Genomic DNA, 26153 nt, shown 5'->3' with positions numbered 1-26153 from the left:
AAATCAAAGTCTGTGCTTGATTTTGAGCACTATATGTTAAGTCATTTTACAGGTGTAGTAGTAAAGTCTCTAGAATGTGAATCATCAGACCCCTACCCCAGTGCCCTTTCTGCTCTACAAAGTTTCCACCTTTTGATTGTGTGGTTTTCCTTCATGGATGACATTCACTTCTTGTAAAAAATCTTCTATTCTTTATGTTTAAAAAATAATGTGACTGACCAGGTGGGGAAATGTGATAATTTTGAATGAAAATTTAATCTCTTTTTTTTGTTCTATTGATTCAACTATAATTCACTAACAAGGATTCATATACCTTTAGGAAAAAATTTCATCAAATTTGCAGGGTTATTAACTGCATGGGGTGATACCTGGAGGTTCTTTCTTCTTTTTTTCTTTTTTAAAATGTTTTGTCATTATTATTTATTTATTTGACGGGTAGATATAGATCGTGAGAGAGACAGACAGAGAGAAAGGTCTTCCTTCCGTTGTTTCACCCCCAAAATGGCCGCTATAGCCAGTGCTGTGCCGATTCGAAGCCAGGAGCCAGGTGCTTCTTCCTGGTCTCCCATGCGGGTGCAGGGGCCCAAGCACTTGGGCCATCTGGAGGTTCTTTCTTTTTGTGTGCCTCAAATATTGATTTTTGAGAGTGCTAGGGAAAATTTACAAAAATTTTCTAATGACAAGTTTCTATTTGAATAGGGAAATCATTTCTCTGATAGCCAAGTATTTACCCAACTTTAAGAACCCTTTCAAATGTTTCTTATCTAAAGGAGGAAATGTTAAAAAGAAAATATTTAAAGATCTGAATTTTGAACCAATGTATCACAGAGGTGCTAACCAAAAAGCATTAAAAAATTATAGAGCATTAATTCAACCAGTTGACATCTGGATTAAGGGAAACATTTATTTGTAGGTGGGGAAATTCTTACAAGCAACACTTCACTGCCATTTAAAAAAAGCCCTTGGACTTGTGTTGACAAGTTTCAGTTCTTTTGTGCTTTATAATCTCACTTCTACTTCCTCCCTAGTCAATGATCTCCAGAAAAGGGTGAAAACACAGTGCTACGTCTGTCAGTGTCTTTTATTTAAAAAAATAAAAAATAGGTACTTGTTATTTTAGAAAATTTAGAGAAGTCAGTCACTGGTTGGCATCTGTTAATTGACTAGGGGTGAAGGTATAAGGAGAAGCTCTGTGAAGTAAGCAGGAATGTATAATCCTGCTTGTGTCCTGTGCTCATGGTTACCAGAACACTACCGAAATCCCTGGGAGTCTCAAATCTTTTGAATCCAGAACTATATTCTGAAGTGGAGGTGTAAAGTTTTTTCTTGACCTCAAGAATATCACAACTTGGGGGTTATCTCCATCTTCTGTCTTGGGGCAGAAGGCATTGGCTATGTGACACATTGAAGCTTCTTCATCTTGCTCTGCACAAAGGCTTATCCCTATAGACCAGTTGCACTAGTGAACAAATCTTTTTAGGTTATTGAAAAAGAAATATTCGCAATAGAGGTCCATATATGCTGGACCATACATCTTCCTAAGATGGATCCTTAGAAGATTTCAGACATAGAAAATCTGTAATGATTGGTAAACACAAGGGAATTTCATAAGCTATCAAATGGGTAGGAGCACCTTCTATATGCCAATTCGGTAGCTCTGGACAAAATATGAACATGCCACCCCTGCCAATCAGATGAGCAAGTGCTTTGGCAAAGCTATGGAGCAAGAGGAATTCCCACACAATGTTAGTGTGAAGGCAAACTGTTACAACCCCTTTGGAAAATACTTTGGCATTTTCTACTGAAGCTGAACATGTGACTCTGACTCAGCAGTTCTTTCTCATACATGCCCTTGAGAAATGAGTGCCTGGATTATTACACAAGAATGTTTTCAGTATCATGACTTATAGTAGCTCCAAACTGGTCTATCAGCTTTAGGGTGGATAAATAAATTGTGGAATATCAGATGTAATGGAAATCTAGACAAAAAATAAAATAAGTGAACTACAGCCAAAGACAATATCACTTTGGAATCTTGAATGTGACATTGATAGAAAGCAAAACAATATTCACAGGATGGTTGCATTTCTATAAGATTCAAAATCATTCACAGTAGATAAGATGTAGGATTAGCCTAGATGTTCATCCACTGATGATCAGAAAAGGAAAATATGATATGTATATATGATGGAATATTACTCAGCCATAAAAAGAAAGTCAAAATCACCCAAAACTAAACTCTGTGGTTTAATTGTGCATAAAAGGTGTAAAACTAAAAGAAAAGAAATAAAGTGATTGTCATAAATGCTACGACAGTGGTCATTTTCAGGAGCATGTGAGCAAGAGGCTGACTGAAATAAGATACCTAAGGTTTCAGGGAGTGCTGATTTCTTTGAACTAATAAAAAGTTGTTCAACATAATGTGTATTTACTTTATAAATTTTACATATTTTGTTATATTTGGAAAAATTCTTTGAAAGGCTGAATTCACAATCACACTTCGACTTTAAATTGATAAGGAGGCTAAAACCATGGGATGATAGAAGTACAGATTAGAGCTGACTAATCCAGCTGGGAAAGTCAGAAGGCGATATTTTGGATAAATCTTGAAGAAAAATCAGGATGTAAGCAGTGGAAAAGCATTCCAGGGAAAGACAAGACTCACTCCAGGAGAGTAAGCAGTGGTTTTGCTGACTGATACTCCAGGCTTGCGTGTGGGAGTTTAAAAGATGGGTTGGCAAGGCAGGTCTGTTTATGTCAAGGATACTTACTAGAGGGCTTTTTAGTTTTGGGAGCAAAGGCAGTTTTCTTATAAAATAATAACAACAATTAGACCTAAAATATTCCTCCTCTCTTAAAAATTCCGCAAGCCTGGGAAGACCTAAAGAAAAGAAGAAACCAAGGCAAATTTAGAAAGGGAAATGGAGAGGGTGAATATTTGGCCCAGCGCTGAAGACATGGCTTGGAATGCCCACATCCCATACTGGAGTACTGGAGTTTGAGTCCCAGCTCTGTTTCTGATTCCAGCTTCCTGCTAACATGTGTACATGGAGGCAGTAGGTGATGGCTCAAGTGCTTAGGTTGCTGCCACCACTTGGGAGACTCAGATTGAGTTCCACGGTTCCAACTTTGGCCTGGCCTGGACTCACATTGTTGCAGGCATTTGGGGAATAAACCTGGGTATGGAAGATTTCTCTGTCTCTTTGTATTTCAAGTAAATCAAATAAATAAATGCTTTATTTCTTCTTTAAAATGAGATTTACCTTAAACAGGGTAAATCGAGCCATTGAGTATGGACTGAATCAGGAGGCTGAGAGAAAAGTTATTAAGGACATTGAAAGACAAAGTAAGTGAAGAATCAGAATGAGAAAAAGAAAGAAGTCAGCAGAGAAGACTTTAGAAGCTGGACTGTTAAGATAATATTCCTTGCAGGTGAAGAAAGGGAAAAGATAAATAAAAGTTAAAAAGATAGTTTTAATAGAAAAAAGAGAATTGTTCAGAAACGTATAATGGAAACATAAACATTAAAAATCCAAGGTGAAAGAATTAAATGAGGCTTATTTTTCATTTATCATTTTAAAAATAACACGATTTATATAAGATCTCAAAATTCAAGGGTTGACAAAACCAAGTCGTGGAAATATCTTTAGAAGAGAAACAAAAATGACAGACAAGTCCTAATGATTTGATTATTGAGAGATGCTGAAGTAAATAATCAATGATGACAGGAAAATGCAGGAGAACAAAAGAAAAAGGCTGTTAGATTTTTTAAATTTCAAATCTTGTATTTTGTTAAATAAAATGAGGCCAGGAGAGATGAACATCACCATGAAGCCACCCATTTGAGTCACTCCAAGTTATTAAAACAGGGGAAAACCAACTGTTGCAGAAAGGAATGTTGAGCCTGGTTAAGAGTTGAGAGAAGGATGGGAAAAAGCAAGAAGAGGGTTTGTCATCCTTCCTGGTCCCCTTGGGGAGCAACACTCACTCCACACAAAAGGCAAATCCCGCTCCTGGAAACAGCAGCTAGGGAGTAACTTTCACAGAAGCCTTCCTCCGCCCAGGGTAATTTGTGCCTTTTGTGATTTCACTCAGTCTACCGCATCTTGACCTAGTTGAAAACTGGGTCAAGATATTTTTTTTTAAAAGCGGAAGTCTGAAAACCATTTCTTCCTTTAAACAAATTCATATTTTGCACTGCTTTATACATTCAGTTTCTCTTCTAATTTTCGGGGATGCTAAGAAAACCAGCTCACGTCCATTAAAGACCCTGGACTCTGAATTTGTAGAGACCAGAAAAGTAATTGGGATTTCACAGGAAGATTAAGATTTTCTTGCAGGTCCTCTCTTGACATAGCCCTGGGTGTCAACTTCAATGAACTTCAGCTCATTTCAGGGGGACATTTCTACCTCTCTGAGCAATTACTGAGGTGCATACAAACTTCCGTTTGAACAAAGATTTCTATGAGAGAGAGGAGAAAGACAATTCGGTAGGAAATGGGGAAGTGAGCAATTGCAAGTAACAAAGAAGCTGCAGAACATAGAGGCAGGGACTCCCAGATTGCACTAAGGAGCCTGGGAGGATGATCGAAAGAATGACAAAATGATCAGATTAACACTTGAAGCAGATTAGAAAGGGCTGGAGTGGCTGATGGTGATGTGGAAGAAACTGTTAGAACCCGTGCGTGAGGCTGCTGGTTGATGAGCAAAGTCAACGCTGTCTGGGCCATCACCCTCCTGAGAACCTCAGTGTCCATGCTCATTCCCCCACTGAACTAGTTGGAAGAAGTACGATCCCCACCAAAAGTTGCCTGATAAAATATAACAGGGAATGTTCAGTAAACTTAGACTTTCACATAAATAACACAGCTTTTTTTTTTTTTTAAGATTTATTTTATTTATTTGAAAGGCAGTGGCATATATAGAGGAGAGAGAGAGAGAGAGAGAGAGAGAGAGAGAAAGAGAGAGAGAGAGATCTTCCATCCTCTGATTCTCTCCTCAAATGGCTGCAACAATCAAGACTGGGCCAGATCAAAGCTAGGAGCCAGAGCTGCTTCTCTGTCTCCCATGTTGGGGGCAGAGGCCCAAATACTTCCACCATCTTCTGCTGCTTTCCCAGGCACATTAGTAGGAGCCTGATCAGAAGTGGAGCAGTGGGGACTTGAACCAGTTCCCACATGGGATACGGGCATCACAGGAGGCATTTTAACTGGCTGCACAACAAAGCTGGCCATCATTTATTTTTTAGCATAATTATCTTCCATGACATATTTGGGATCTACTTATACTAAAAATATAATATATTGTTTATCTGAAAATGAAAGTTAATGAGGCATTAACTTTAATAGGGTTGCATTAAAACTGGCAAACTATCTCCAAGGATAATCTCAGGATTTGTGACTGGATGAAGAAAGAATAAAAGTTGCTAAGACAGAATTTCTGAATCAAGCTGCATGAGAGCTTCACAACAAGGCAGAGTTTAGAAATTTCTGCTTTCACAGAGATCTTAAGAGAATGAATAAATCTGTTAGAGTTATGGTAATTTATTACAGTCATAAGAGGGAACCAATACATAATCTAACACTGCTTTTTTCACCTTTTCCTCTCTGTCTACCCCAGAAACACAGAATGCTATATGTGGAATGGACATTGGAGACAGTTGTAATATATCATTGATTCTCGGAACAGAAAACTGAGGATGTCATCAACATTCAATACATTTGTAATTCTTAGTATCCGTTCCTTGATGCTGCCCACACATCCTCATAGTTCTCTTCTTCCTCCTTTTCATCTAACCATCTCTCTTTTCACAATCCTTTCTAGATTTGTTTCCATCCCCATCATTTTCTCCACCAGATACCCAGCTATCACCCATCTACCCATCCATCCATCCATCCATCCATTCAACCATCAATCCAACCATCCATCCATCCATCCATCAGCCATCCATCCATCCATCCACCAATTCATTCATCCATCCAACCATCCACCCTTCCATCCATCCACCCATCCATCAGTCCATCCATCCATCCACCCTTCCATCCTTGCATACATCCAGCCATCATCTGTACAGCTTTCCCTCCTTGTTTTGCTTTCATTATTCCAAAATATCACTTTCCAAAATCACTAGTACCCATGTCTTTATAAATAATGTTTTATACATTTTCCATTTTTTCAGGGAGGTATGTGCTTAGTTTTAGAATCATTTAAGTAAAGAAACTTCCCTTTCAAAACCACAATACTTCTAGTTTGGTTGTCAGATTTCAGTGTGCCTGCAGGGCACTTGTGAAATACTAACAATTTGGAAATGCTCATTTAGTAGGTGTGGATGAGGCTCAGGTATTTGCACATTGGTGAAGCTCTTTGAAAAGCACTTTTCGATCTGTTTTCCAAGACTTTAGGATTTCATTGATTGGTTTTTAAAAGTTGTGGGAATTAGGGTGCGCATATTGCCTACTGGTTAAGATGCTGATTGGATCACCCAAACCCCATTTCAGAGAGCTTGTGCTTTAGTCCCAGCTCTGTTCCTGTTTCCACTTTCCTAGTAATGGAGATTCTAGAAAGTAGCAGGTGATGGGTCACATAACTGGGTCCCTGCTGACCACATGGGAGACTTGGATTAAGTTCCAGGCTTCCAGCTTTGGCTGGCCCATCCCTGGCTATGGTAGGCACCTGGGGAATGAACCAGCAGATGGAAGCTCTCTGTCTGTCTGTCTCTGTCTCTCTCTGCCACCCAAATTAAAAAAAAATCATAAAGGTGAAGAGCAATTGCCTTTTTTTTTAACTCAAAACAAGTCATTGAAAATAAATGAATATGCCATAATTTTATTTAAAAGGGATGTTTTAACCCTGTGACTGAGAAAAATTTCAGAATAATGGAAAATTTGCTCTAAAAACACAGAGGTAAACAGATTGATATATGTCTTTTTTTTTAAGGATTTTTTTTTTATTATTTATTTGACAGGTAGAGTTGTAGACAGTGAGAGAGAGACAGAGAGAAAGGTCTTCTTTCCATTGGTTCACTCCCCAAATGGCCACTATAGCTGGTACTGTGCCAATCTGAAGCCAGAAGCCAGGTTGTTTCTTCCTGGTCTCCCATGCAGGTGCAGGGGCCCAAGCACTTGGGCCATCCTTCAATGCCTTCCCAGGCCACATCAGAGAGCTGGACTGGAAGAGGAGGAACTGGGACTAGAACCTGGCACCCAAATGGGATGCCAGTGCCGCAGGTGGAGGATTAACCAAGTGAGCCATGGTGCCGGCCTCTGATATATGTCTTTTAAAAATAAATTTATTTTATTTATTTGAAAGGCAGAGTTACAGAAAGAGATAAGGAAAGACAGAGATATCTTCCATCTGCTGGTTCACACATCTGCTGGCTGCAACAGTTGGGGCTTGGGCAGGCTTAAGCCAGGAGCCAGGAGCTTCATCTGGCTCTCCCACGTGAGTGCAGGAGTCCAGGTACTTGGGACATCTGCTGCTTTCTCAGGCACATTAACAGGGATCTGGAGAGGAAGTGGAGCAGGCAGGACTTGAGCCATTGCCCATATTGGGATGACAGAATTGCAGTCAGTAGCTTAACCCACTACACCAGAACGCCAGCCCTGATATATGTCTTTTTTTTTTTTTAAGAGAATATATTCAAGAATTTAGATAGATAAAAATAACAAACAGTGCAAGAGTTTTTTATGTGACTTGAATACATTTTTCTTTCTACAAGCTTGTCAATTTGCACATCCATATTTGCTACTGTGTGAAATGATGTGACAATATCCTATTTCTTCCTGAATTTCATTCTTATCATATTCTTATTGTTCAAAAATCTGTTTTCACATACACTTGTGTACAGCAATACTAACACCTTTTTTTAAATATATATTTTATTTTAAAGGTATGGAGACAGAGGAAGAAATAGATAGCTTCCATTCACTGGATAATTCCTCAAATGCCTGCCAACAGCCAGTGCTGGGCCAGCCAAAAATTAGGCACCTGTAACTCAATCTGGGTCTGTGGGATAGCAGGAACTCAAGTACTGGAGCCTTTACCTGTTGCTGTCCATTGTGTGCATTAGCTGGAAGCTGGATTGGAAATGGAGCTGGTACCCAAACCCATGGATGCCAATACAGGATACAGGCATGCCAAATGGCATATTGACTGCTGCACAAAATACCACTCCAAGAAATAATTTTCTTATGGCTGTTCCACTCAATCTAAAATATTCTGGATAAAGATAAAGACTTCAGCCATGTCTCCTACATTTTTTTTTTTTTTGTGATTTTTCTCAATGAAGAAAGCTGCTCTGATTGGTGACTTGGTTATTGGGAAGGAAAAGCATTAAGACATCCTTCCCTTCCTGTACACCACAGCCCCATGGCTGAACATCTGGTCTACATCAGAGAAGTCTGGCCCAGGGAAACCTCATCCCAGACACATATCATATCACTGACTTGTGTGGGAACTAATGTGTTTTCATCATATTTTCCAATGTGGTAAAGATTTGTTGACCAATAGTTCTTCAGAGAATATCAGAATCACCTTCATTGATTTAGAAACATTTAATTGCTTTGTTCCCCTTTGTGGGATTAGAGTTTCTATGAGGAGTGCCATGGAATTTGTATTTTGTGTTTTTTTGTAAAACACTCATGTGGTCAGATGCTCACCTTTATTAAGAGCCTTGCTATGCATCAGTGGTTCTCTTGCCTGTTATGATTATCAGGGGAGCAGTGCTCTTGATAACTGGGCAGGTCCTGGAATTATAGACATTAGTAGTATTCAAAAATTCCCCAGATGATTCCAGTATGCAACTAGGAGAGAATTTCAGAGGAAAAATGATTCTATCCATATAATTTGCATATCATTCCAGGAACCTGGGATCAAGAAATCCTACACAGGACACTTTGAAGCCAATAGGCAGCCAATCTCTAATCACAGGGGCTCCCTTAGGGGGCAGACCCAATGTGAGGGATATAACAGTGACTAATGTTTCCTAAGCACTTACTGGGTCCCTAGCCTTTTCTAGGGTTTGCATTTATTCCAGTATCTCTCAACAACTCAGAAGGTTGGCACTATTCTTACCCTCATTGTAAAGGAGAGGAATGGTGGTTGAATCAGACATCTGGATTCACACAAGCGAATCACAATGTACCCTGGTTTAGTACTCGACCTCATAACCAGAATGCTAGTGAGCAGGAAGAAGAGTTTGGAAAGGGTCACAGTCTCTCTCTCTCTCTCTCTCTCTCTCTCTCTCTGTGTGTGTGTGTGTGTGTGTAGGGGATGATTCTGAAAGAAGGTGGTTAAAGTAGAGGCTCACAGCAAGGTGGTAGATATTGAGTCCAGGAGAGCTTTGCTAATGCAGAAGCTGAAGAAGAGCTCTTGGCAACATCTCCAGTAGGGAAGGAGAGCAGGTGCATGAAGTCTTTGAGAAAAGGCAAACTTCTTTGTCCAATTTTAACACTTTCCCAGAGCTTTGTATTCAGAGGAGGGAGACAGAAACTGTTTTTCAGTGTGAGGTGTATATGCTATAAAGTGATATAAAGTGATAAGCTCTTCTTATTGCCATGTATCTGTCCAGAGAAAAGTCTTAGAACTGAAGACTTGCAATTTCTAGAATGAGAGGTATGACCATTTTTCCTTTGTGTTTTCAGGTTTAACCAAGAGAAAAAGCATGCTTTGAAAAGCAGAAGAGACAAACACTTTAAATGGGTATGATCATAATGAAGAGGGTCCTGGAAACTGTGTGAACAACTGGGTGGGAGTTTAAGGGAACCCTGAGGGGGCAAGCAGCTGGCTTCTGCTGGAGTGTGCTCTAGGAGAGGGGTTAGATATGAAAAGCTACCTCCAAGTATCCTGAGAAAGGTATTTTTATTTAAAAATATCTACTAATTTATATGAGAGAGAGAGAGATAGAGAGAGATACAGGGAGAGATCTTCCATTGGTTCACTCCCCAAATGCTCACGGTAGCTGAGGCTTGGCCAGGTCAAAGCCAGGAGTCAGTAACTCAACCTAGGTCTCTCACATCTCCCACATGGGTGGCAGAGATCCAACTACATGAGCATTACCTGCTGCCTCCAAGAGTGCACATCAGCTGGAAGCTGAAATTCAAAGTGGAGCCAGGACCTGAATTCAGGTACTGATATGGGTGACGGGTGCCCCAAGCAGTGTCTTAACTGCTACACCAAATATCCACACTGCCAAAGTGTATTCATTTTTTTAAAATGATTTATTTGAAAGGCAGAGTTACAGAGAAAGATGGAGAGACAGAGAGATATCTTCCATCTTCTGGTTCTCTCCCCTAAATGGCAGTAACAGCCAGGACTGGACCAGACCAAAGCAGGAGCCAGTGCTTCCTCTGGGTCCCCCATTTGTGGCTGGGGCAGCCCAGGTACTTTGGCCATCTTCTGGTGATTACGTTAGTAGGGAACTGCACAGGAAGTGGAGTGGCCGGGACTCAATTGGCTACCATATGGGATGCTGGCATCACAGGTGGTGACTTAAACTGCTACACCACAACATCAGCCCCATGAAGTTTATTCTTATTATTGGAAAGAATCAAGATACACTAAATACTGACTATGGAGACGACATACCTTTCGAGGTCTTTGTAACTTGTATTTGGGAATTCTGATGTGATTCCTCAGTATCTTTTTAAAAAATTATCTATTTATTTATTAAAGAGGTAGAGGGAGGTGGGAGAGAAACAGAAAGAGCGAAAGCGAGAAGGAGAGGGAGAGGGAGAGGGAGAGAGTGAGCGAGCGCACACTAGCTATCTACCTGTTGGTTCACTCCCCAAATGTCTGTAATAGCTAGGGTTGTTAGCTAACATTGGGAAGTGGAAACACTATTCATGTTTTATACTTGAATGGCAGGAATCCAGTCACTTGAACTGCCATTGCTGCTTTCCAAGGTCTGCATTGGCAGGAATGAGGAGCTCAAGCATTCCAATGTTGAATGTGGGCACATTAACTGGCTAATGCCCTCCCCATTATTCAACTATAGAACAAGAGTTTATTGACTTTGTGCTAAGCATGAGTGATATGGTGGTGAACATACAGTCTTGGCAAGGAGAGAAGACAGAAATAGGTCTATTTCCTTTTTCAAAGCAACTCTCAAAAGAGGAACATTTTTCTACCTTAGGCATGGGAAGTACTGGGCAGGTTATACCAGAAAACACATCACTCAGAGTGCATTTTGTTACTGGATAATGAATAGCTTTCTTGTTCTGGGATTAGCAGGTGCCAAACAATTCTAGAAAATCCTCAGCAGGAGGATCAATTCTGTCACTAACCTCATTGTTTAAACAGTGGTGGTTTCCATTGTGAAGAAATGGTTTGAATATTTATTCATGTCTGAAGTTTAAGATCCCGGGTGAGTTTTGAGAACAAGCATATTAACTAGTTGTACTGTCACACAAAAGTGGAGAGCATGTAACAACATATTTCAGGAACTTTTACTTAGAAATGATCACTGTAGGCAACAGCTCTGTATTATATGCACTTCCTGCTGTAAGAGGGAAGCAGGTCATGATGATAGAGGAAGTAGAGGCTGCAGATGAACACAGCTCTCTCACCTGTAAACTATGTGCAGATTGTTAACTCACATATCTGTTTAAGTGGCAATTTAGTCCAGAAGTTTTAATGTGATATTGGCTTTTGCCCTGGTAACTTTCTACCTGCAGAAAGAAATCAGAGCCCAGTTAGGGTAAGATTTCCCCTGGCATAGTGCCCTGGTAGATAATATCATCAGTTCTTATTGTTCCTGTAAAGTTGTACTTTTTTTTTTTCTATTAACTCATTATATCCCTGGAAAAGATATGACAAGTTGTCTGACAGCCAAACAGAGCTGTCATCTGTGAAGGGGTGGGGAAGTGGCATTTCATGATTTGTGCCAGGTACTATACTAGGTGGTTTACGCTTATTTCTCATGATAGTTCTTCCAGGTATGAGTTAGCAATTTACACATGGCATACAGAGGCTCAGTTCTGAGAAGTTCAATAAATTGTGCACATTTTCCTAGGATTTGTAGCAGAGTAGGGACTTACACTTCCAGTTTTGTGATCTGTATGCCTATGAACATTTCATTATAGCTCAAATCTGGGTTTTACCACCTTTCTTCCTTCCTTTCTCTTAGTTCAGAGAGGCTTTGGTGGCAAGGGCACATGGGAAATCTGAGTTAGAAGAATGTCTGGGAGAGGTAGTCTTTGGTTTCTCCGTCTCCAGTTTGTAGGAGGTTAGAATAGAATTGATGGAAAAGTATCTTTCAGTTTTTACCCGACATCTGTGCTTACCCTTGTCCCCACAGTTTAATTTTCAAATCACAATAATAGCAGAAAAGAATGCTCTCCTGTTTGCAATGAAACCATCGCTCATGCAAATGAGAATACTTTACACTTTTAAGTGGAGACCCAACGTGTCACCTGTTGCAGCATTCATCTCTGGGGGTTGGGCTTCCTCCATCAGCATGCTCCCAGTGCTGCATTAATGCACTGTAACCCATGGACAAAATTATGAAGTTAGCAACCACTGACAAGTCCTATGTAAAATAGTAGGGAAAAGCAAGGGAAATAAAACATAGCACAGCATTAATATGTTAGCTATAGCAATGATTAATGCTCATTTTTGCCACTGATCACAAAGTCTGCTTGGCACTTACAATTGGTGTCCTCACTCCAGCACGAATGCTATGATCCCCTAACCTTTAGCTAGTTCCTGAAGGGTCTTTATTCAGGTAGTAATGCAAGACTTCTTTTGGGAAGAGTGTGCATTGGTTTCCAGAATCTTCCATTGACTTTTACCCCTTGACATGGTACAGTAATGAGCCATCCTACAGAATTTCTGGGTTGGAGGAATATTTTCCCATGAAAGGGAAAATTTATCAATAACTGTATTTCCTCATAATAACCTAACATTCCAGTCAAGGTGGTAACCCCTCTGTTTATCCAGGACACAAGGAACCTGAAATGGCCAAAGGGAAGCACGTAGCTAATGGAACACAGCTGAGTCTAATGTGGAGTAGTTTTATCCTTGGGATCTCAGACTTCCAAACCAGGATCAAAGTTGTTAACATGATAATCATACTTTTGTGAGTGAATCATTAAGTGGAATGTTAAGGAACATCACCCCCATTTCCATCCTTGGGTCACAAAACAATGTGTTCTGCTTATGGGAGAATCAACACCCAATAAGCTTGATGGAACCACACATTCTGAGACAACAGTTTTGCTTTTCATCTGGCCCAGGAATCAAGCTCTGTGGGCAGGCTGCTTCCAGATGGTGAAGCACATGAAATAGCAGGAAGCACTTTGATTGCCTTAATTATTATTCTTAGACATAAGTTCTTTGTTGAGAAGCAATATTGTTTGGATACCATGATGAAGGATATGGTTGATCAGCCAGCACAGTGGCAACAGATTGGACAACAATAGCAAGAGGAAATCCTATCAGGGCCATGCCTTACTTTCACCTCTAACTCTAAAGCCTCTTCACTTATGAGCTCAAGTTGGTAGGGAGAAGGACGACAGCTCTGGTGTAGGTTTCTTTCTCACTGCATTATTGATTTGCCTTTGGTGGCCACTCACAGAAGACATAAATATTCTTATGGTCTTGCCCTATTTTGAGATACCCCTCTGCCTTCCTCTTTTCCATACTTCCTTGTTATCAAATTCTGATTTCTTTCCTTGTATGTCCCAAGTTTTCCAAACCACAGCCATGGTCCACACACCAGGCCATCTCTCCCATTCCAAACAAAGTGGACTTTGAGATGCTCCAAGTTAAGTCTCAGCCATGGTGCTCCATTCTCCCACTGTCCTTCAGGGTCACCTCTCACTGCAGCTATAGCTTTGTAGTACTCCACTTTTTTTATTTAAGTTATACACGTTTCAAATATTTCATATATACAGATTTAGGAACATAGTGGTAATTCCCTTCCCTCCTGCCCACATTCCAGTCCTTCCCGGCTCCCTCTTGAATTCTCTTTATTAATTTTTACTTGTAAAGACACTGTCAGGGGCTGGCGTCATGGCTCACTTGGTTAATCCTCCGCCTCCGGCGCCGGCATCCCATATGGATGCCGGGTTCTAGTCCCGGTTGTTCCTCTTCCAGTCTAGCTCTCTGCTGTGGCCTGAGAAGGCAGTGGAGGATGGCCCAAATGTTTGGGCCCTGCACCCGTATGGGAGACCAGGACGAAGCACCTGGCTCCTGGCTTTGCATCAACGCAGCATGCCGGCTGGGCTGTAGCGGCCATTTGGGGATGAACCAACGGAAGGAAGACCTTTCTCTCTCTCTTTCACTGTCTAACTCTGCCTGTCAAAAAAAAAAAAAAAAAAAAAGACACTATAGTGTCAACTATATTTTAATTTTTTTTCCTGTTTTAATTGGCTGCATCAGGGTAGACACAGTGGCAGTATAAGCTTTGAATATATATCTGACTTGTACTTTCAGAATCTGTTCCAACCAGATCCCTTGAAACTCCCTCTACTTAGTGTGTAGCTGCTTACACCCAACTTTAAAAATTAATGAGCTGATGTTGTCAACTCAAAGTATCCTGACAATATCAAGTCTTTTACCTCTTAATGAGATGGGGTATAGAATGTACCTTCTTGCTTTTCTCTTTGGATGGTAAATCCCAACAAACTTGAGAACACTGGTCTCTCCAAGACGTCCACAAGGTGGTAGAGCATTGCATTTAACAGAACTTAGAACTGACTCACTAGCACCCATGGGTCATTCTAGGGTACCCTGTTACTTCCTGTTCATGCTGTCTTATCAACACAATATCAACAGTACGCAAATGGTCACGACCTCCCCTGGACTGGTGCAATGATCTCAGTCGGTATATCATACAGACTCTCCATATCTCATCCTGGTAAGGGTCATTGACCCAAACATGTCAGATGGCCACTCCCAGATTCCCATCTTAGTGAATTATCACTCCTCACGTCTCTACCAACTAATAAGTGGGCAAAACTCAGTGGTGGTATGAACTAAAGTGATTAAGACAGTGAACATGATGTTTTCTAAATTACTGAGGGGTTAGGAGAATAAATTCTGATCAGAATTTCCAGATGGGTCTATCAAAACAACACTGTAGAGTCAGACAACTAAATTTGCAGCCAGCTTGGCTATAACCAGGGAGCAGGGAGCCTGGGCAACAGCATACAACTGATGACTACAGTACCACAAGATTTCTGGCATTCTGATGGCCTGTACCCTCTTCTCAGAATCTATGAAGCTGGAGACCAGATGCAGCAAGCTCTGTTAAAGCTGATGCAGAAAAAAGCCACTCTGCTTCCACACAAGTGGCTGAACTTGCCAGACACAGCACTGAATCTGCCTCTTGATATTGCTTCTGTCCAGATAGTGTGGGAGACACCTGCTGGAGTCATCTGCTTTATGGGGGGGGAGTGAAGCCACACATGGAAATTGGTCTGTGAGGATCTCAGAAATCTCCAGCAGTTGCTAGGCCACCTATCAGAGATGCCACTTAGCTGAGTAAGCCAACTTGATAGGTCTACCATAGTGCCCATGTAATTTTTGAAAATGAAAGAACTTGCCAGCTGCTTAAAAATGAGGAAAAGGGGAAAGGGAAGATGCTGAAGAGGTGCTGGTTTGGGAAAAGGAGCTACTATCATATAGGTAGAGTTGGAGAGAAAAAAAAATGTAAGATGAGAGAGGGAGAACAAGAGGAAGGGAAGGAATTAGAGAGAGAGGGAGGGAGAGGGGAAGGGAGAAAAAGAGATAAAGAGAACCAAAGAAACACCAAGAAGGAAGGGGGGGGGCAAAAGAGTTAGAGAAAAAGAGAGGAGGGAGAAAATATTTGTATGGTAGAGTGACCAAGACATATTCAACCACATCTTTCATTATTCACAAATATTGTTATTTTAAGTCTAGTGGATTTAAGTCATGGAAAAAAAAAAGTAAGTGCTTGCAGCAACAACAATCATAGGGCAAATAGATCATAATTTTTTTTTTTTTATGGGGGCTGACATTGTGGTGCAGTTGGTAAAGCGTCACCTGTGATGCTGGCATCCCATATGAGCACCAGTTTGAGTTCCGGCTGCTCTGCTTCTGATCTAGCTCCTTGCTAATGGGCCTAGGAAAGTAGCAGATGATGGCCAAAGTACTTGGTTCCCTGCCACCCACATGGGATATTTGGGATGGAGTTCCAGAATCCTGGCTTTAGCATAGCCCAGACCCAGCCATTGCAGCCATTTGGGGAGTGAAGCAGTGGATGGAAAATCTGTCTCTCCCCACCTCTCCCTTTCTCTCTGTCACTCTGCTTTCCAAATAAATAAATACTTTTCAAATAAATAAATAAATACTTTTCAAATAAATACTTTAAAAATTCTTTTTTTTTTTTTTGACAGGCAGAGTGGACAGTGAGAGACAGAAAGGTCTTCCTTTTCTGTTGGTTCACTCCCCAATGGCTGCTGCGGCCGGCGCACCGCGCTGATCTGAAGCCAGGAGCCAGGTGCTTCTCCTGGTCTCCCATGTGGGTGCAGGGCCCAAGGACTTGGGCCATCCTCCACTGCATTCCTGGGCCATAGCAGAGAGCTGGACTGGAAGAGGAGCAACTGGGACAGAATCCAGTGCCCCGACCGGGACTAGAACCCAGGGTACTGGCGCTGCAGATGTAGGATTAGCTTATTGAGCTGTGGCACCGGCCAAAAATTCTTATTTTTCAAAAAATATTTGGTATATATTCTTGTAGAAAACAAAATAAGAACTGGCTGATTTTTTTCTTTTCTGTTACAAATTTTTTTTCAGATTTATTTATTTATTTAAAAGGCAGAAATACATAGAGAGAAGGAGAGAAAGAGAGAGAGAGAGAGAGAGAGAGAGACAGAGAGAATCTTCCATTCATCCACTGGTTCAGTCCCCAAATGGCTATGATGGCCAGGTATGGGCCAGGCTGAAGCCAGGAGCCAGGATTTTCTTTTGGATCTCCCACATGGTTGCAGGGGCCCAAGGGCTTGAACCATCTTCTGCTGCTCCCAGGCACATTAGTAGGGAACCAGATCAGAGGTACAGCAGCTGGGACTCAAACCAGCACCCATATGGGATGCAGGCACTTTAGGCAGAGGCTTAACCTTCTATGTCACAGTGCCGGCCCCACAAAATGTTATAATTTAGCAATCACAGATTCAGCTAAATTGACATCCACAGAACGAAAATCCTGTCTAAGAGATGCCCTAGCTTTTACCATCTTGGCATTTGTTAGACATAACTGTGAGTTCTGCAAGGATTCTGTGGAGTTGAATTGGCACCAACACATCTCAACGAGAAAGGACCTCAGAAAATCTTCATTTATGGTGGAAGGGGAATATCTTTAAAAAGAAAGAGAATAGAACTTTAACTTTTTCCCCCAGTAAACATTAGACTAACAGGCAAGCAAAAACTTGGCCAAATAAGAACTTTGAAAAAAAATCCATCAGAAGAGGAAGGAGACTTAAAAATTTTTTTATTGTCCAAGAGCCTCAGTTTCTCATCTGTGAAACAGGGACAATGATCCTTACCTCACAGAGATCTGTGAAGATTAACTTAGGTAATAATTTGGATAATACACTTAATCAAGTTCCTGGCACTTAGTAAACATGCAATAAATGTTAATTATTGTGGGGAGCAGCCCGGACTGGACTGAGTTACTGGAATTAAGACTTATTCTATGCATCTGCTCTCCCACAATATGGCACTGGGAGAGAAGTAAACAGCTTCCGCACAGCTGCCTCCAGTTCAACCAATAAACTGTAGGACTTGCTACTGATTGGAGGAGAGCAGCGTACTCGGCGTGTGGGCAGCCGAGTTGGGATTGGCGGAGGAGGACTATAAAGGAGGAGAGAGACGGCATGCACCAGGAACATCTAAGGGGAACATCTAGCTGAAGGAACACCTGTGCAGCCCCCGAGAAAGCCGGCCGGCAGTGTGCCGCTCCCCTGCGGAAGTGGGGAATGTGGCCAGGGGGAACTGCCCTTCCACGGAGGTGAAAGGGATAGTAACCAACCCGGGAAGAACCAGCAGCAAACCCGGGGAGGGCCGAGCAGACAGAAGAACAGCGCAGGGTCCTGTGTTGCTCCTCCACGAAGAGGGGGAGCGACAATTATTTTTAGCATTGATAGCATATTTGTGAGTAATTAGCAGGGTTATTCAAACCATACGTTTCAATTTTTTTTGTAGCTACATCAAGCATAATTCTGTTTAATTCTATATTCAAAAGCTGAATATATTTTTCAGTCCCTTTTCAACATATTAAACTATGGCTAAGAATACAGCATAACACATAAGGAAAGTCCATTGCAATAGAATCCAACAAATACATCTTAGCTCACCAGTGCTGAACACTCTTTCAAAGTACAGAGAGGACATCTTGAAATTTTCAGAAACAAGAAATAAATACAAAGGTACAAAAAGAAAAAAAAAAGAGCCGGTGTCATTTTTTTTTTTTTTTTTAATCTTCAGGGAATTGCCTTCAAAGACAGGTTTCAGGAAGTCAAAAGGAAGGAGTTTCTGCTTACTGCATAGACTGGTCTGACCTAGTGTCTGGTCTTCCAAAGCACAGTATCCCTTTTCATATGCAACACATGTGCACTGCTGCCCCCTACTGCCAATGAGCTAATAGCAAGTACAAAAGTATTCAAGAAGTTCACAGAAAATTTAAGTAAAGATAAGTTTATTTTGTTTCAAAGAATTTTTGAAATACTGCCTATGAGAGGGTTTTTTTTTCCATGAACTTTAAAAAAAGATGTTTATATTTATTTTAAAGTCAGAGTTACACAGAGACAGGGAGACACATACACATACAGAGAAGAGAGAGATATATCTTCCATCTGATGGTTCACTCCCCAAGTGACTGCAACAGCCAGGGTTGGGCCACACTGAAGCCAGGAACCAAAAACTTCATCGAGGTCTCCCACATGGGTGCAGGGGCCCAAGCACTAGGGCCATCTTCCACTGCTTTCCCAGGCCATTAGTAGGGGGCTGGTTTGGAAATGGAGCAGCTGGGATTCAAACAGGTACCGCAGGTGATGGCTTTGCTGGCTACAATACAGCGCCAGACCCTACATGAACTTTTTGAAGCAACCTTCATACATATCCATTGCCGAATTGAAAAAAGTCCCTTAAGCTGATATTTTGAGTATAGTGTTAGATATTTAATTATATTGGTATGTATTTGAGAGTTAAATAATTCCATTATAGAGGTAAGATTGTAGTATGATAATGGTTAAAGACAAATATTTAAGGCATTTAGAAATTGGGTGCATAGCACACTACATATCTGCATATTTAATCTGCACAATAGTACCACAATACAGAAAGTATTATTGTCCCCATCTTATGACGAGAAAATGAAGTTCTAGCAGTGACTAGAATAAGTGGCATGCAAACATCAGACTCCTCTGATTCACATATTTTTTTTTTTTTTTGACAGGCAGAGTGGACAGTGAGAGAGAGAGACAGAGAAAGAAAGGTCTTCCTTTTGCCGTTGGTTCACCCTCCAATGGCCGCCGCTGCAGCCGGCGCACCGGGCTGATCCGATGGCAGGAGCCAGGATCCAGGTGCTTTTTTCCTGGTCTCCCATGGGGTGCAGGGCCCAAGCACCTGGGCCATCCTCCACTGCACTCCCTGGCCATAGCAGAGAGCTGGCCTGGAAGAGGGGCAACCGGGACAGAATCCGGCATCCCAACAGGGACTAGAACCCGGTGTGCCGGCGCCGCAAGGTGGAGGATTAGCCTATTGAGCCACGGCGCCGGCCTGATTCACATATTTTTTAAAAGATTTATTTATTATTTATTTGAAAGGCAGAATTACAGAGAGGCAAAGGCAAAGAGAGAGAGAGGTCTTCCATCTGCTGGTTCACTCCCCAGATGGCCACCATGGCCAGAGCTGCATCAATCTGAAGCCAGGAGCCAAGAGCCTCTTCCAGGTGTCCCACATGGGTTCAGGGTCCCAAGGACTTGGGCCATCCTTTAGGGCTTTCTCAAGCCATAGCAGAGAGCTGGATCAGAAGTGGAGTAGCTGGGACTCGAACTGGTGCCCATAAGGGATGCCAGCACTGCAGGCAGTGGCTTTACCCACTATGTCACAGCACCAGCCCCTTCTGATTCACATTCGTGTCCTTTCTAGGCCACAATGCCTCCCTCCAGAGGATGTACTTACCAACCATATCAAAAGTGTGACCCTTGGCAAACTAACAGGATCACATATTATAACATCTTTCTCCACTTCTTCACTGAAATTCAACTTGCAAGCAAATAAATGACAGAGTATGAACCAGTAGGGAATTACAGAGGGTAAAGGCTTTTGTGTGAGCAGGGTTAGCCTAGGGAAAGCTTGTGTGGATCAACACTCCCCTGGATACTTGTAGAGGGCTACTGTGGATGGTTGGGAGTCCGGGCAGCTCACAAAGTCCTTCTGGGGAGAATGGGTGGGGCTCGAGTCTCCTAGCTATAGGGATATTCCATTAAGCCTGGCCCTGGTGGCCCTGGAGGTGTGAAGGGACACCCTCTATCCTAGAGTTGACACTTTTTCATAATTTGCCCAAAGACTTGGCTTGCACTGCTGGTGGCACTGTATAAGGTATCACTGCCAGTGCGTATGTTGCTGTATATAATATACAAGCCTGGCAAAACCTTTACTTTGCAAGGCAGAGAGCAACAGAATACTGATTCCAATGGATCCTCCACTGTTGGTGTTATTACCACCAGCATATTCAGAAAGTGACCCACTTGGCTGAGTTGAGGGAGAAAGGAGGGAGACAATTCATTACAACTACATAGAGGAGCATGGGAGAGAACTCTCTTGGAATTTTGGAGGGTTTTGGAGGCAGGGGTTGCTAACAAGCTGGGGAAGGAGCTGAAATTGTGGGTAGGAGTATAGGCCTGAGCATGAACAACATTGAGAATTTAAAGCTTGGTGCTCCACCAACACACAAATGGCAATTGTAAGATCTTATACAATTTAGAAATAAATTGTTTGGAATAAACCCTGCTGGGAATTTCTCAGTTTCAATCTGGATAATTTTGGTGATGGCAGAGACATCAGAAAGATTTCAGGGAATGCAGAATGCAGACATAGCAGTTGCTTCTGCCCACTGTACAAGTGCACCTGGTGAAGTCAGAATCATGTAGTCCCAGACAATTTAGAGCACACTGGCAGCAGTTCATGTAGAGCTGGTAGATTCAGTAAGATTGTCCAAGGTCCTGGTTACTTCCCAAAGCAGAACACAGAGGGTGTGTGTGTGTGTCTTGGCAAATGCCTTTGTGGCCTGTACCAGCAACAGTTCCAGATAAAACACTGATCTGCCACATTAGTCAAGTCTTTTAGAATTACTTCCAATCCTTTAGCTTCTTACTTTGAGATTTCTGTAGGATCTTAATGAGAAAAGAAGGTTGCAACTTCCTTCTATGGTTGTGATTGTGCCCTTAAGTTCGTATCTGTAAAATGGTCATAGTCACGGAATCCTCAACTGTCTGGAAAAACTTAAATCAGAGGAATATAATAGTTAAGATGAGAAAAGAATAAGGGCAGTGTGACTAAAGATTTGCTAAGGGCAATTAGATTAGCTAGATAGTAGGAAAGGGAAGATAGCAGGAGTCATGGCTACCACAGAAAGAAAAAAGGAAGGAAAAGAAAAAAAGAATAAACTCCATAAGCAGAGACAGAAGAAACGCATGTGCAAACAATTCTGGATGTACTGGGGTTTTCAACATGAAATGATGGAGAAATCACTAAGGTCACTACGTTTACCTAAAGGTGACCAGATGTGGTCACCTGTCTGGGGCCCTGAAGCAAGACTTGCATAGAAGTGACATTTAGTGGTGAGACATCCACACCACCACATCTTGATGTATGAAATCAAATTGAGCATGCACGTGGACAAGGTGATTCCACTCTGATAGGGCTTCAGAACAACTGGAGTGGGAGGCTTATCAAGTGGCAGGAATGACAAGAATAAAAGGCCAGGGCCAGAACAAGCAAGCCATGGTATGCAAAAGCTGAATGGAATGTAAGAAAATCCTTTGCAGTTGAGTAACTTAGTGTTAGAAGGATAAATGGTGTACTTACAGGTCATCGGTGAATGGCTTCGATCAGAGCTTCGCTTCCAATAGTGACCCAGTTTTTCACTTTCCACATTTGTTTTTTTGTGAAAACACATGAGTACACTGATGCACACAATCATGGAATCACAGATCTAAAATCACATTTAATTGATTCCTCTCAGCTGATTTAGTATTGTGTGTTACACTAATCCTGGCAACTGGTCAAACTGCCCTACTAAAGCTCTTCCAATGTTGGAAAATTCTTAGCATTTTTGGAGTCTTGGAGCCTGGTCCATTATTGGTACAAAGTTCTTAATACTGAGCCAGTGCCCGGCACCATGGCTCAATAGGTTAATCCTCTGCCTGCAGTGCCGGTACCCGGGGTTCTAGTCCTGGTCGGGGTGCCGGATTCTGTCTCAGTCGCTCCTCTTCCAGTCCAGCTCTCTGCTATGGCCCAGGAGTGCAGTGGAGGACAGCCCAAGTCTTTGGGTCCTGCACCCACTTGGGAGACCAGGAGAAGCACCTGGCTCCTTGCTTCGGATCAGCGTGATGCACCGGCCGCAGCTGGCAGGCTGCAGTGGCAATTGGGGGGTAAACCAATGGAAAAGAAGACATTTTTCTCTCTCTCACTGTCCACTCTGCCTGTAAAAAAAAAAAAAAAAAAAAAAAACCTGAGCCAGTGTAAATTCAGCTCTCTGAGCTTTGCCATCTAGTCCTGCTTGTCACCAGTGATTTCCTCTTCCAAATTCTCAAACATCACTCATTAACCAAGGACCTACTGAGCTCTAGGCATGGAAGGTAGCATCATGCCCACTGCACATACATTTGTTCATGCTTTGGAGACTCTTGGTCTTTCTACATCTGTATTGCTCTTCTCTGGATGATCTCTAACTTGCTAAGGTACAGAACCCTCTTCCTCCCTCCTAAAATCTCACAGGCCATTTCTTTAAAAAGGCAGATCTATTAGTATCCATAGAGAAAGTAGTTATATATTAAGCGATTAAACTAGTTTTAATATTTATACTGATTATACTCACCCTAATTAGCATAATTAGTAAAGAAAACTTTGTCAAAGATCACATACAGGAGTCAAAATTATAAAGGAGTGATTATTGGAGCAATTGCTAACCTAGATTATCACTTTAAAGGGAAAAGCTTTAGACAAACTCAGGATAGCAATGTTGTTTATCATCGCTATCCCTAACAATTAGAGAATGTTTCCATATGAGGTAAGTTCATAGCAAAAACAACTGCTATATTCCTAAAGCTGTACCTATGAAATTTGTATTCATTAAATAGAAGCTTTCTTTAAAAAAAAAAGTTAAATACCTGGAACTAGTAGGCCCTCAGTACGTACTTACTGAGTGATTTATTTAGTGGCCCTTGACCCTGTTGGTTTTCAGGTCCAGGTAGTCAGATGCTTTTGATTCCTGTGGTGAGAGTGGAGGTGGGCACGGGAGGAGCATCAGAAGTGACCTGTCACCATGTGCTCCTGCCTGATGTATTCTTTCTGCCCTGGGCCTACTGCAATGAGGCCTTCTCTAAGTTCTGTGCATAGCTGAGCTCTCCTGCCGGGCTCAGAATACTCCTATCTTCTCTTTCTGTCTCTCCAAAAGGGAGCTTTGCTTTCTTCTTATTTGCTTCTCCCCATGAGGGCCCCAACCCTCGTGATACAGTTCTCTCGTGGGTGCCTTCTTCAGAAGGTGCTGGAGAATCCACAGAGCACTGCTGCAGCTGCAAACCCTGCTCCTGCCCCACCTGCCCGGCCTCAGTGCAGAAACTGAAGGAGCAGACTGACTCCTCTCCCAGCTTCCTGTCCTTCCATCTCTCCCACCTCCCTATGAGCTTCTCCTCTCCCAGGGGCTTTCTGATCCCTCTTTAGCCTGTGTCCCTTACTGTCTCCATGCATGGAAGCAAATGAAATCCAAATGATGCAGAGAACTCCAGCTTCCTCCCATGTTGTTGCTAGGCCTCATTCACATTTGGGAATGTGGCTGAACAACCAGGTCATGGTCCTTAACAATCAGGGAAGATCATCCAATACACAAAAGGCCCGATAGAGTTCAGTTTTACTCACTCAGCTCTGGCCAAACCAGTGTAACTTACTGTCATTGCAGTGCTACTCAAACCCATCATTGGAATCGCCAGAAAAGTGTGTCCAATTATTGTTGGGCTCACTGTCAGTGTTTCTGGTTCAGTAGGGGAGGAAGCAAGAGTGTGCATTTTTTTTAAAGATTGATTTATTTATTTGAAAGTCAGAGTTACACAGAGACAGGAGAAGCAGAGAGAGAGAGAGAGAGAGAATCTTCCATTCACTGGTTCACTCTCCAGTTGGTTGCAATGGCTGGAGCTAGGCTTATCTGAAGCCAGGAGTCAGGAGCTTTTTTTGGGTCTCCCACGTGGGTGCAGGGGCTCAAGGACTGGAGCCATTTTCTACTGCTTTCCCAGTCCACAGCAGAGAGCTAGATTGGAAGTGGAACAGCTGGGACTTAAACTGGTGCCTATATGGGTTGCTGGCATTGCAGGCTGTGGCTTTACCCACTACACCACAGCACCAGCCGCAAGGGTGTACATTTCTAGCAAGTTTCCAGGTGATCTTGATATTGCTGGGATCACACTTTGAGAACCAAAGCCCAGAGTGACTTCAATGCACTAAACTCAATTGGTAAGAGGGAGTGAAATGAATTCTAATTATAGTTTCTGGTTGTTCAATAAGACCTCAGTGGGGGTGTTCAAGCTACTATAACAAAGTGCCATGGGTTAGGAGGCTCATAAACAACAGAAAAGTATTTTTTACAGTTATAGAGGCTGGAAGTTCCAGATCTGGTGCTTGCATGGTCAGTTCTAGTTAGGGCCCTTTGCTGGGACCAACTTCCACATGGCAGAAAGGTGTCCAGAGTTCTCTGAGAACCCTTTTGTAACAACTTCACCCCCATGACCTAATCGCTCCTCCAAAACCCCACCTCCACATGACATCACTTTGAGGATTAATTAAGATTTCAGCCTATGAGCTTTTGGGTGGGACACAGACATACAGTTCCATTGCAGGGGAGAAACCCGGAGTCAAATGTTAGTGTATGCACAAATCTATATGAATGTCCATAGTTGCTCTAGTGAGTCAATGCTCATACCTACAGAAAATGCTATTACTAGATTAAAAGATTAAGACGCTCAGGAATGTCTCTAAAGTAATCCTGTGCAGCCACACAGGGAAGAGCATCTGCCACCTTTGCATCATAGGAGTTTTGTTTCTGTAGATTTCTGTGCGTCATGCATAACTCTGGCTCTACACTGGGGTGATCTCGAGTGAAACAATACCTTCCTCAGGTTGAGAGAGAATCATGCAGCAGCTTCTGGAATGAGTAAATGATGAGTCAATTAAGCACGATTTTAACACCAACTTAAGCCAAGGTCAACAGAGAAATATTCTTGCACTCATGAACTTTTCTTGCTTCTCTTTGGAACTTTACTTCCTTTGCATACAACCCTACTGTCTTCCTAGAAAGGGGAATGAGAGAGGGCTTAACTTTGGATTCTGACAAAGATTCTGGGCTTCTAAGTTCAAACACTAAGGAGACCTATATGCATACAAGGTGCAAAAGAAGAAACTGAATTTGGAAAACTGCTGGGGTTTTGGAAACTGTAAACAAAGCTCAGAGTACTTGGACGTCCCAGTTAAATGGCTCTTAAGCAAAGATAGAGGTGAGAGTTGCTGACTCCTTCCTGTTGGCCATGTTACCTGGGAAAACTGGAACCCACCTCCAAAGGTCTGTTTTCTAGTGTTGGAAAAGGCGGCCCTGGATATGACGGGGAGGTGATCACCATTCATAATCCCTCTGTCACTTGTGTGAAAGTGAGGTGCCAGTGAGTTGTGGCCTGACCAGTCACTCCATTTTGTCCCTGGATGTCCTCCAGTCACTCTGTCTTATCTCTGGGTGTCCTCTAACCAGCCACACAACTTTTATCTACTCAAAAACTAATCTTGTAAGAATGTTATCTGTGAGGTTTGTTTATATTAAGTGCTGGGAAACGTGTTTGATGCCTCTTGAGATAAGCATAACATTGCTTGTTCTAGCTTCTGTAACAAATGCTTGGCTTTGTAATTAACGTCCAACAAGATGTGGT

The 26153-nt window shown here is 42.1% G+C and overlaps 1 long non-coding RNA gene across 4 annotated transcripts in view; it reads right to left on the bottom strand.

The window, feature by feature from the left end:
• Nucleotides 1–26153, bottom strand: part of LOC149127258 (uncharacterized) — a 37332-nt gene that overhangs the window by 9271 nt on the left and 1908 nt on the right. For 2 of the 4 annotated variants that reach the window (XR_016231401.1, XR_016231402.1), the window contains exon 2: nt 22054–22670. The exons of 1 other annotated variant lie outside the window; for it this stretch is intronic. This is a non-coding gene — a long non-coding RNA (uncharacterized LOC149127258). Of the gene's footprint in view, nt 1–9892; nt 12480–22053; nt 22671–26153 lie in introns of those variants that run through there. One more of the 4 variants, XR_016231403.1, reaches the window with a different exon arrangement.

Source organism: Oryctolagus cuniculus, chromosome 3 (assembly GCF_051225735.1).
Source record: "Oryctolagus cuniculus isolate XC-2025 breed Fujian yellow rabbit chromosome 3, ASM5122573v1, whole genome shotgun sequence".
In the NCBI taxonomy this organism is placed as follows: domain Eukaryota; kingdom Metazoa; phylum Chordata; class Mammalia; order Lagomorpha; family Leporidae; genus Oryctolagus; species Oryctolagus cuniculus.
This window is presented reverse-complemented; position numbering and strand designations above follow the sequence as displayed.